At 40.3% G+C, this 9,544-nt stretch overlaps 3 non-coding genes across 3 annotated transcripts; 2 read left to right on the top strand and 1 right to left on the bottom strand.

Annotated features, from left to right (window-relative positions):
• Positions 1 to 7,817: 7,817 nt before the first annotated feature.
• On the bottom strand, positions 7,818 to 7,894 carry TRNAS-CGA (transfer RNA serine (anticodon CGA)). Its single transcript has one exon. It is a non-coding gene; the product is annotated as a tRNA-Ser (tRNA).
• A 344-nt stretch (positions 7,895 to 8,238) lies between these two features.
• TRNAS-CGA (transfer RNA serine (anticodon CGA)) lies at positions 8,239 to 8,315 on the top strand. Its single transcript has one exon. It is a non-coding gene; the product is annotated as a tRNA-Ser (tRNA).
• A 220-nt stretch (positions 8,316 to 8,535) lies between these two features.
• On the top strand, positions 8,536 to 8,612 carry TRNAS-CGA (transfer RNA serine (anticodon CGA)). Its single transcript has one exon. It is a non-coding gene; the product is annotated as a tRNA-Ser (tRNA).
• Positions 8,613 to 9,544: the final 932 nt, after the last annotated feature.

Below are 9,544 nucleotides of genomic sequence, written 5' to 3'. Positions count from 1 at the left end.
TAGATGAAAGTGAGGAGCCTGGCACAAGTAAGTGGAAGCAATGCCAGGACTCAGCTAAGGCTCCCATGGTCGCAACCCATGCTCCAAATTTCAGATCCCCTGGGAAAAACATTTTGTTATTATCTTACCTTCTTTGCTCATTATCTGCGGTATGTCCTGCACAGGATAATTCTAAATTATTTACCTGATGGCCGGTTGCATAAACCGTTTGATCATTGATCAGAGACGAAATTGATCTCAGTTCACGCTGATGATTCGGATGTTTTTGTTGTTTAAACGTTAATATGAGGTCAGTTCACACTGAACTAGGATTAACTTTGACTAGAGAAATTTCTCCGATCAAACTCTTTGATCTCAGTTCAATGAGTTGTTTTCTGTACGAAACAGAAGAACATATTGTGAACATAATATTACCTGCGTTGTTTTGATAAATCATAAGAAAATACACAAAAAGACTAACTTAATACATTGTTGGCTGTAGTTGTCCATATATAAGCTATATTACGCTTCTTATAATGCAGTGAAACAGAATTCTGCAAAATAACCTCTATGAATTACTTGCGATATAACATAATCTCGTTCATGTTTTACAGGTGTCTGATTAGTGAGATATAGAGGGTTATTCAGCTAAGTTGTCCATCTCAAATAACACATGGACCGTTCTAGATAGAATGGCGTCAATATCCACTGATTTAATGCTGTTAACTTTGTTTTTAAAATGGAACTAGACTGCTTTCTACACCTAGCCTAAATCTGCAAGCAATACAAGTTCAGCACTGTGATTATTCCGAAAATCGATACAAGTACTTCTCGAGAAAATGTATTGAAACGTGCTTCATTAGCCAGCTGGGGTCTGCCCTGTTCTATTCGCGCTGCGTGTGAAACAAGAGCTAGCTATTGACATGCGGAGTTGCTTCACCTTTTCCTGACAGCTACGTATTCGCTCTGCTGTGCTCATAAAAGCACTAACACCTTCCGTAGGTAACAGGTACCGTAGAGGAAAAACGGACATGCGACGGGCTCCATGCGACAACATGTTTATCGTGACGTGGTATTAAACCGCACAAGACCGAACGAGCTAGTGGAACTGGGCAATCACCCTTCTTAACACTAATCGATTCTTCAAGGAATGAACAAAAGAAAGAGAAGGCCGTGAAAATGAAAGAATCATTAGGCTTCTCAAACCTAATACCAACAGGATCAGAAAAAAACAAGGGTTGACTGAGGGAAGTCGGATATCCGTTTTTTCTTTCACCTGTGTTCCCTGCAAGTAAAGCACATACTGTATGAAGAAATTCTAGTACATACTGCAAATGACGTTCTCGACAGACAGTCACGGCCAGCTTAATCACGATTTAAGTATTATCCAACGGGAAAAGCTATTTCTTATTTCATTTGTTTTGCGGTGTTGCAACGTCCACTTTTCTGAACTCCGATTACATTTGAACTGCACATGTGTAAACCGAGTTCAGTTTTGTACAACGCGACGCAGTCATAATCTCAGTTCATTTCCAGAACTAGGTTCTAAATTGATCTCCGGACAGATGCCTTTATGCAACCTGTCCTGAATTTATCAAAGAATAATTTTGAAACTACTGATGGAATTTTCTTGAGATGTTTGTCAAACTTCATGCCATATCACTAAGTTTTAGGCCTAGCCGATAGACTTCGCTCCATGCACTCTCCTCGCTCGTCTGGCCGGAAACGTGGCGCAGTCGCCATGGAGGTGTACAACGATACGTTTCTGCTTATCACAAGCACTCAACGCCTAACCAAGTTGCAACCTGTACCCGTTACCCTGTAGTCGTCGTCCTAAAATTCTCCATACCGTAGGTCGTGAACTAGCCAGCTCCAAACTTGCTCCAGGTGTGTATTTCTTTGTACTTCGTGCAAACGTTCCTCTTCGTTGCTTACTAGATAATAAGTCCGGGAAATACAGCACACTAGACTCGGCCTCGGGATACTTCGGACAAGAGCCGCTAGAGTTCTCATTACTGAGCTGTCTCGTCCGCTCAATGCAACACGTTCCAGTATGAAAACCTATAAAAATTCATTAAAACTAGCAATTTGAGAAGACGCACAACAGATATAAGATAAAAAATAGACCAAGTTGTATGACTTACTTTCTACAACGTATTTTTTACATTTTGCTTAAACGAAATAAGTAATTCACGAAAGAAGCAGAGAAATCTACTGTATTAGCGAGTTTGTTACTTCTTCCCGTTTTCTCTCATTCTTTCATAGTGTATCCGATAAAATGATCGAGATTGCGGTCATAAATAAGTTTGGGTTTAATCGCCATCTTATAAATTATCAGTCATTCTACCTTTTCCTCCACACATATGATGTTGCGACGTTCGTATTGAAGCCGCTGTTTGAGGAGCCATGTTATGCCCGTTTCACCATTAGAAAAATACTATCTAATTTTTCAGCATTTTCTGATGTGATACAGTTAGGCAGTGCAAGGATCTCAAATCTGTAGCCGGTAGGTGCTTTCCTATGCCAGAGGACGCAGATTTTTAGCGTCGTTTCTCCGTATTTCACTTTTTCTTCCCGTAAGATTCACTTTGTTCTAACAGGAATAAAGCTCCCAAAATGATAAAATAAATAAATAAATGATATATAGCTTTTAGTGCCGGGAGATCCCAGGACGGGTTCGGCTCGCCAGGTGCAGGTCTTTTGATTTGACCCCCATAGGCGACCTGCGCGTCGTAATGAGAATGAAATGATGATGAAGACAACACATACACCCAGACCCCATGCCAGAGAAATTAACCAATGATGGTTAAAATTCCCGACCCTGCCGGGAATCGAACGCGGGACGTCTGTGACCAAAGGCCAGCACGCTAACCATTTAGTCATGGGGCTGGACGCTCCCATTTGTCCCATTATTATTTCTGTTTGGTTTACTTTCTGGTCAAATTCAGATACCTTAAATCATTTTTTCTTATTTCATTACCGTATCCTACTTCTCAATATAAAGACTGTTTTCCGTAATCTGGCATTTTAAATCTCATCAATATATATTTAGATTTAACAGATACTCGTAGCCTTTCCTTGACATAGAAACGAGACTTGTAGGTACTTCTTTTTTGTTTGTGGGTGACGTAGATCAGTTATACGCTGAACATATGGTATGTTCATCTTTATCTGAATCAGAAATTTCACTAAATTTGGATGGCAATACGTCATTTTTTGGAGCTGAAGCCTTCCTGCGTTTGACACTTTCCTTTTGTGAACAGGATATATACTAAAAAACAGAAGGGACTTCGTTGGGGAGAATTCGCTGGATTGATATGCTAACACTGAAGCTTGTTGTTGAAGAGACTAAAACAGAATTCAGTGCCAATTTTCAAGGGCTTGTGGGTAGTTCTGGTAAGAGATCACAGTCCCCCACAAGAGCATTCGTCGGAGAGTGACACTAATGATACCCCATCCAGTGCCCTTTCTTCGGTTCGTGACATCAGTGAAACAGAGAGCAGAACATTTTTGCTCCCCTCTCGTACAACTGGTGCTAGATTGGTTTCGTACTCAGATTCCGAAGATGAAGGTGAAGATTTTGAAAATAATAAGAATGGTTGTAGGAAAAGGAAAATAAATACTCTTCTGTGGAAGAAGAATGTGTCTCCAGCTGGTAAATTAGTTGGTAAGCGTATCCTTCGTTCTGAATGTAGGAACTGCAGAATGAAATGTTTAACAAAGGTAACTGAGGTTGAAAGATAGCAAATATGTAATGAATTTTGGAGCACATAGAAGAGTTGGGACCTTAAAAGACAGTACATTATTTCCCTTGTAGAGGGAAAGCCAGTTACAAGGCACAAGCCACGATGTCATGAGATACAACGGCAAAGAACAGCAACAATTATTTATCATTTAAACGTGTCAAACAATAAAATCCCCGTTTGTCAAGGAATGTTTTAAATATACTGGGGATAAGTATTCAGATGGTGAAAACTGTCTTGAAAAAGGCCAGTGGGTGTGGTATGATTGAAGAGGTAAACACACGCCGTCAAATAAAATCTCAGAAGAGCTTTGTCATGGCATTAGAGCACATATTGACAGATGTCCAGTTTGAGAGTCATTACAGCAGGGAACGAACGAATAGGAAGTACATAGGAAGTGAACTGAATCTATCAAAAATGTATTCTTTATACTGCAAGAATGTACCAAGCAGTGGCGGCGCGTTCCATATGTTCAGTGGTTCAGTGAACCCCCTAGAAATATATAACTCTTAGTAAAATGGTTAATCAAGTGGATATTTATTTAATTACGTCTGTAAATTTGCGCTCGGAGCGATAATTTTGACATCAACACTCGGTTGCTCACCGGAACCAGCGGAAAGGTTCAATTTCTGGACTGTGGGCGCGGGGTGGTGGGACGTAAGGAGGGTGAGCAAGGCGCGGGACGTGTGAGGCAAGGGGGGTAAGCCGAGGACAAAGCTAAACTATCGCTGGTGACAGACCAGCTCTTGGAACCGCTCGACACGATCTACATCGAACAAGCCCGAAGTTAGCCGATGTATTGTCTCAAAGCGCGCGGTTAAAATTTGCTGTATATGGTACGTTTTGAAGGGATTTTAATTTCACGATTTTGCGTTTTAGATGTAATTAACCGCAATGAATCAAAATATTTTGGTAACTATGATTTGTATACCATAATTAGGCATACGTAGCCTATGTTTATGTAATTATCGTAAACTTTTAATTTCGAAAGTAAGGGACTATGTTGACAACATCGTTGTGGAGGAAAATGTACAAGAAGACAACAGAGGGAAAAGAAGATGAGAAAATAGGTACTACTCGAGGAACATTGACGCAAAGGAGGTATGTGACGTGATTATAAATCACAGTAAAGAGAGGTTCAACTTCTCCAACCACTTACTGGCTTCCAGCTTCTTTGATCACCAATTCTCCCCATCCTTCCAAAATAATTTTCCAGAGGAGAATCTTACGTATATTATATAATCCTATCCTTTTCTTGACAAACATAAACTGAAAATCGAACTGCAAGTGATTTACTCAAGAAGTGATTTTAAAGAAATGAACAATGCAACTGTTAATTATTACTGTCCCCATGACTACTTCTGGAGCAGAAAGCTGTTTTTCCACTTTAAAGCGGATTAAGACATTCTAAGGAGTACAATGGATGAAGAAAGACTGTCTGCTGTCGCTATGTTGTCCATCGAGAAGGAGATGACCCATAAATTAGTCGATTTTAATGAGAAGGTAATGGACTTATTTACCGCCAGGAAGGAAAGAAGGATGACTTCCCTGTACACACAGACGACAGCTGTTATACCAACGCCAGCAACGTCTTCAACATTAGACGAAACTGGATCAACTTAAGTTAATTTCACTTTATATTCTCTGTCTTTCATTACTCGTAGTTCTGGTAACTTCTTCGAGCTGCAGCCGTGTGCATTCAAAGGAAAGTCACCTTTCTAGTCAAACAATGTCACTACTTTACACCTATATAAATATCAAGTAACATTAAATTTGGACAGGTTATTTCTCAAAGTAGTGAACCCCCAAATGTTTTATCCACGCGCCGCCACTGCTACCAAGGAAGGAAAAATTGCAGCAAAAGAATGGTTGTTTTGAAAAATATTCAATGAAAAGTATAACATCACTTTTAAGTTGCCAGATAACGTACGTGTGACAAGTGTGATGAATATAATATCCAGATAAACCAACAATCGTCCACACAATATGAGATATCTAAAATTATGGAAAGGAAGAAAGAGCACTTGGAAGAAGCCATCCGTCGCTACAAGATGAAACCAAATGACAAGGAAACTTGCGGAGGAAACGAGATAGTCGTAATGGTAGACTTACAGAAATGTTTACCGACACCATATCTAACAAATTCAGAGTGCTACTACATCAGGAAGTTATGGACACTAAACTATACTCTATATGATTCCACACTAAGACAGTCCTATTGCATGATGAAATCTGTGGAGGCCAGGGAGAAAATGAGATGGCTTAATGTTTCTTGAAATAGGCGAATAATCATCTAACTGATGAAACACACATCCTCACTGTCTGGTCAGATAACTGCTCAGGTCAGAATAGAAATCATCAAAGGATTATCATGTTCTTCTGGCTTACTTCAAGATGGAAACAATTTGCAAGTTATTCAACACAAGTATTTGTTGTGCGGGCACACCCACATGGTAGTGGATACTGTACGCAGCATTATTGAAAGGAATAAGAAGAGGATCGAGACACAAAACATCTTCACTTGTAATGATTGTATAAACTTAGTAGAAGAAAGTGGGAAAAAAAAATCAAATTTGAAAGAAGAATATCGCTTGTACTTCAGGAATCTAAAGACTGAAGAATCCGCCACAGAAGACTACCCTGACTCGGAATAAAAATTACCTGGTTAGCAGTTTTGGCTCATGACCTATAAACTTTAACTCATGCGCAGTAGCGCTCAATGCTGTACTGAATTTTATTGATGTTTTCTTCTGTGTGATTTTGTATGTTTATAATAAAGTCAATGTGAAAGGAGTTAGCGCTATAATTTTATAGTTTAACATATCTTTCTCCTATCCTAAGTCCTCTCCACATCCTGACAACGACATACCTAAAGTCCACAAAAGTATTTAAAAAATGAGAGTACAAAAACCCGTCATCACAATATTAAGTACAAGTGCCTATGATTATATAAATGTAAGATAAATGTTATTTCAGTCTTTTGTTACGACCTTGTAGGGAAAGTTGCAGTAACAATTCGTTTTCTGGTTCTACTGTTAAACTTACCATAAGGACTTAAGATAATCTGGTTCTCAGGTACAGAATTACTCCGTACATCACAATGTTAAAGTCCGCCAAGAGCAGAACAGAAACCTGACATCTAGCGGCCAAACCGTGAACACGGTCGGGCCGTCTATTAAGCGGCAAATTAGTAGCTATGTCCAGGTCTTGTATATCTCGTAGGCAACGTCCTCTCACGGCTTGCACAACGTGGTCTGCTACACGAGGACGTCCCAGTCAGTCAGTCAGTCAGTCAGTCAGTCAATCAATACTGATCTGCATTTAGGGCAGTCGCCCAGGTGGCAGATTCCCTATCTGTTATTTTCCTAGCCTTTTCTTAAATGATCGCAAAGAAATTGGAAAATTGTTGAACATTTCCCTTGGCAAGTTATTCCAATCCCTAACTCCCCTTCCTATAAACGAAAATTTGCCCCAATTTGTCCTCTTGAATTCCAATTTTATCCTCATATTGTGATCTTTACTACTTTTAAAGACACCACTCAAACTTATTCGTCTACTGATGTCCTCCCACGCCATCTCTCCTCTGACATCTCGGAACATACCATGTAATCGAGCAGCTCGTCTCCTTTCTCCCAAATCTTCCCAGCCCAAACTTTGCAACATTTTTGTAACGCTACTCTTTTGTTGGAAATCACCCAGAACAAATCGAGCTGCTTTCCTTTTGATTTTTCGCAGTTCTTGAATCAAGTAATCCTGGTGAGGGTCCCATACACTGGAACCATACTCTAGTTGGGGTCTTACCAGAGACATATGCCCTCTCCTTTACATCCTTACCACAACCCCTAAATACCCTCATAACCATGTGTAGAGATCTGTACCCTTTATTAACAATCATACTTATGTGATTACCCGAATGAAGGTCCTTTCTTATATTAACACCTAGGTACTTACAATGATCCCAAAAAGGAACTTTCACCCCATCAACGCAGTAATTAAAACTGAGAGGACTTTCGAAACAGACTTTCAACGTATTAGGTCGTGTTACGTACATGTAGTACGTGTTGAAGAGATGTTGAGTACAGAACAAAAATGGCCAGCCGGACACCAGTGGGATCCGAACCCACAACCTCCCGATTTCGCGTCGGTTGCTCTACCAATTGAGCTATGGTGGCCTAGGCCATCTTTGTTCTGTTTGAAAGGATCTGAGCTACAGGTCTGGCACTGCTGCTAGCACTCTGTAGAGCAACCGACGCGAAATCGGGAGGTTGTGGGTTCGGATCCCACTGGTGTCCGGCTGGCCATTTTTGTTCTGTACTTAACATCTCTTCAACACGTACTACATGTACATAACACGACCTAATACGTTGAAAGTCTGTTTCGATTACAATGCGGTCGTGAAAATTCAATATTCATTGACATGCCCCACAACGGGCGACTTAAACGCACTCTACAGTGTGCTAGCAGCAGTGCCAGACCTGTAGCTCAGATCCTTTCAAACAGAACAAAGATGGCCTAGGCCACCATAGCTCAATTGGTAGAGCAACCGACGCGAAATCGGGAGGTTGTGGGTTCGGATCCCACTGGTGTCCGGCTGGCCATTTTTGTTCTGTACTTAACATCTCTTCAACACGTACTACATGTACATAACACGACCTAATACGTTGAAAGTCTGTTTCGATTACAATGCGGTCGTGAAAATTCAATATTCATTGACATGCCCCACAACGGGCGACTTAAACGCACTCTACAGTGTGCTAGCAGCAGTGCCAGACCTGTAGCTCAGATCCTTTCAAACAGAACAAAGATGGCCTAGGCCACCATAGCTCAATTGGTAGAGCAACCGACGCGAAATCGGGAGGTTGTGGGTTCGGATCCCACTGGTGTCCGGCTGGCCATTTTTGTTCTGTACTTAACATCTCTTCAACACGTACTACATGTACGTAACACGACCTAATACGTTGAAAGTCTGTTTCGATTACAATGCGGTCGTGAAAATTCAATATTCATTGAGAGGACTTTTCTTATTTTTGAAACTCACAACCTGACTTTTAACCCCGTTTATCATCATACCATTGTCCACCGTCCATCTCACAACACTATCGAGGTCACCCTGCAGCCGCTCACAAACTTGTAACTTATTTATTACTCTGTACAGAATAACATCATCTGCAAACAGCCTTATCTCTGATTCAACTTCTTTACACATATCATTGATATATATAAGAAAACATAAAGGTCCAATAATACTGCCTTGAGGAATTCCGCTCTTAATTATTACAGGGTCAGATAACGCTTCGCCTACTCTAATTCTCTGAGTTCTATTTTCTAGAAATATAGCCACACATTCAGTCACTCTTTTTCCTAGTCCAATTGCACTCATTTTTGTCAGTAGTCTTCCATGATCTACCCTATCAGATAGGTCAATCGCAATACAGTCCATTTGGCCTCCTGAATCCAGGATATCTGCTATATCTTGCTGAAATCCTACAAGCTGAGCTTCAGTGGAATAACCTTTCCTAAACCCAAACTGCCTTCTGTCAAACCAGTTATTAATTTCGCAAACACATCTAATATAATCAGAAATAATGCTTTCTCAAAGCTTACATTCAAAGCATGTCAAACTGACTGGCCTCTAATTTTCAGCTTTATGTCTATCACCCTTTCCTTTATACACAGGGGCTACTATAGCAACTCTCCATTCATTTGGTATAGCTCCTTCAACCAAACAATAATCAAATAAGTATTTCAGATATGGTACTATATCCCAACCCATTGCCTTTATTATATCCCCAGAAATCTTATCAATTCCAGCTGCTTTCCTA

The sequence above is a fragment of the Anabrus simplex genome, chromosome 7 (genome assembly GCF_040414725.1).
Source record: "Anabrus simplex isolate iqAnaSimp1 chromosome 7, ASM4041472v1, whole genome shotgun sequence".
Taxonomy (NCBI): domain Eukaryota; kingdom Metazoa; phylum Arthropoda; class Insecta; order Orthoptera; family Tettigoniidae; genus Anabrus; species Anabrus simplex.
Note: the sequence above shows the minus strand (reverse complement) of the source record. Positions and strands in the feature narration are given on the sequence as shown.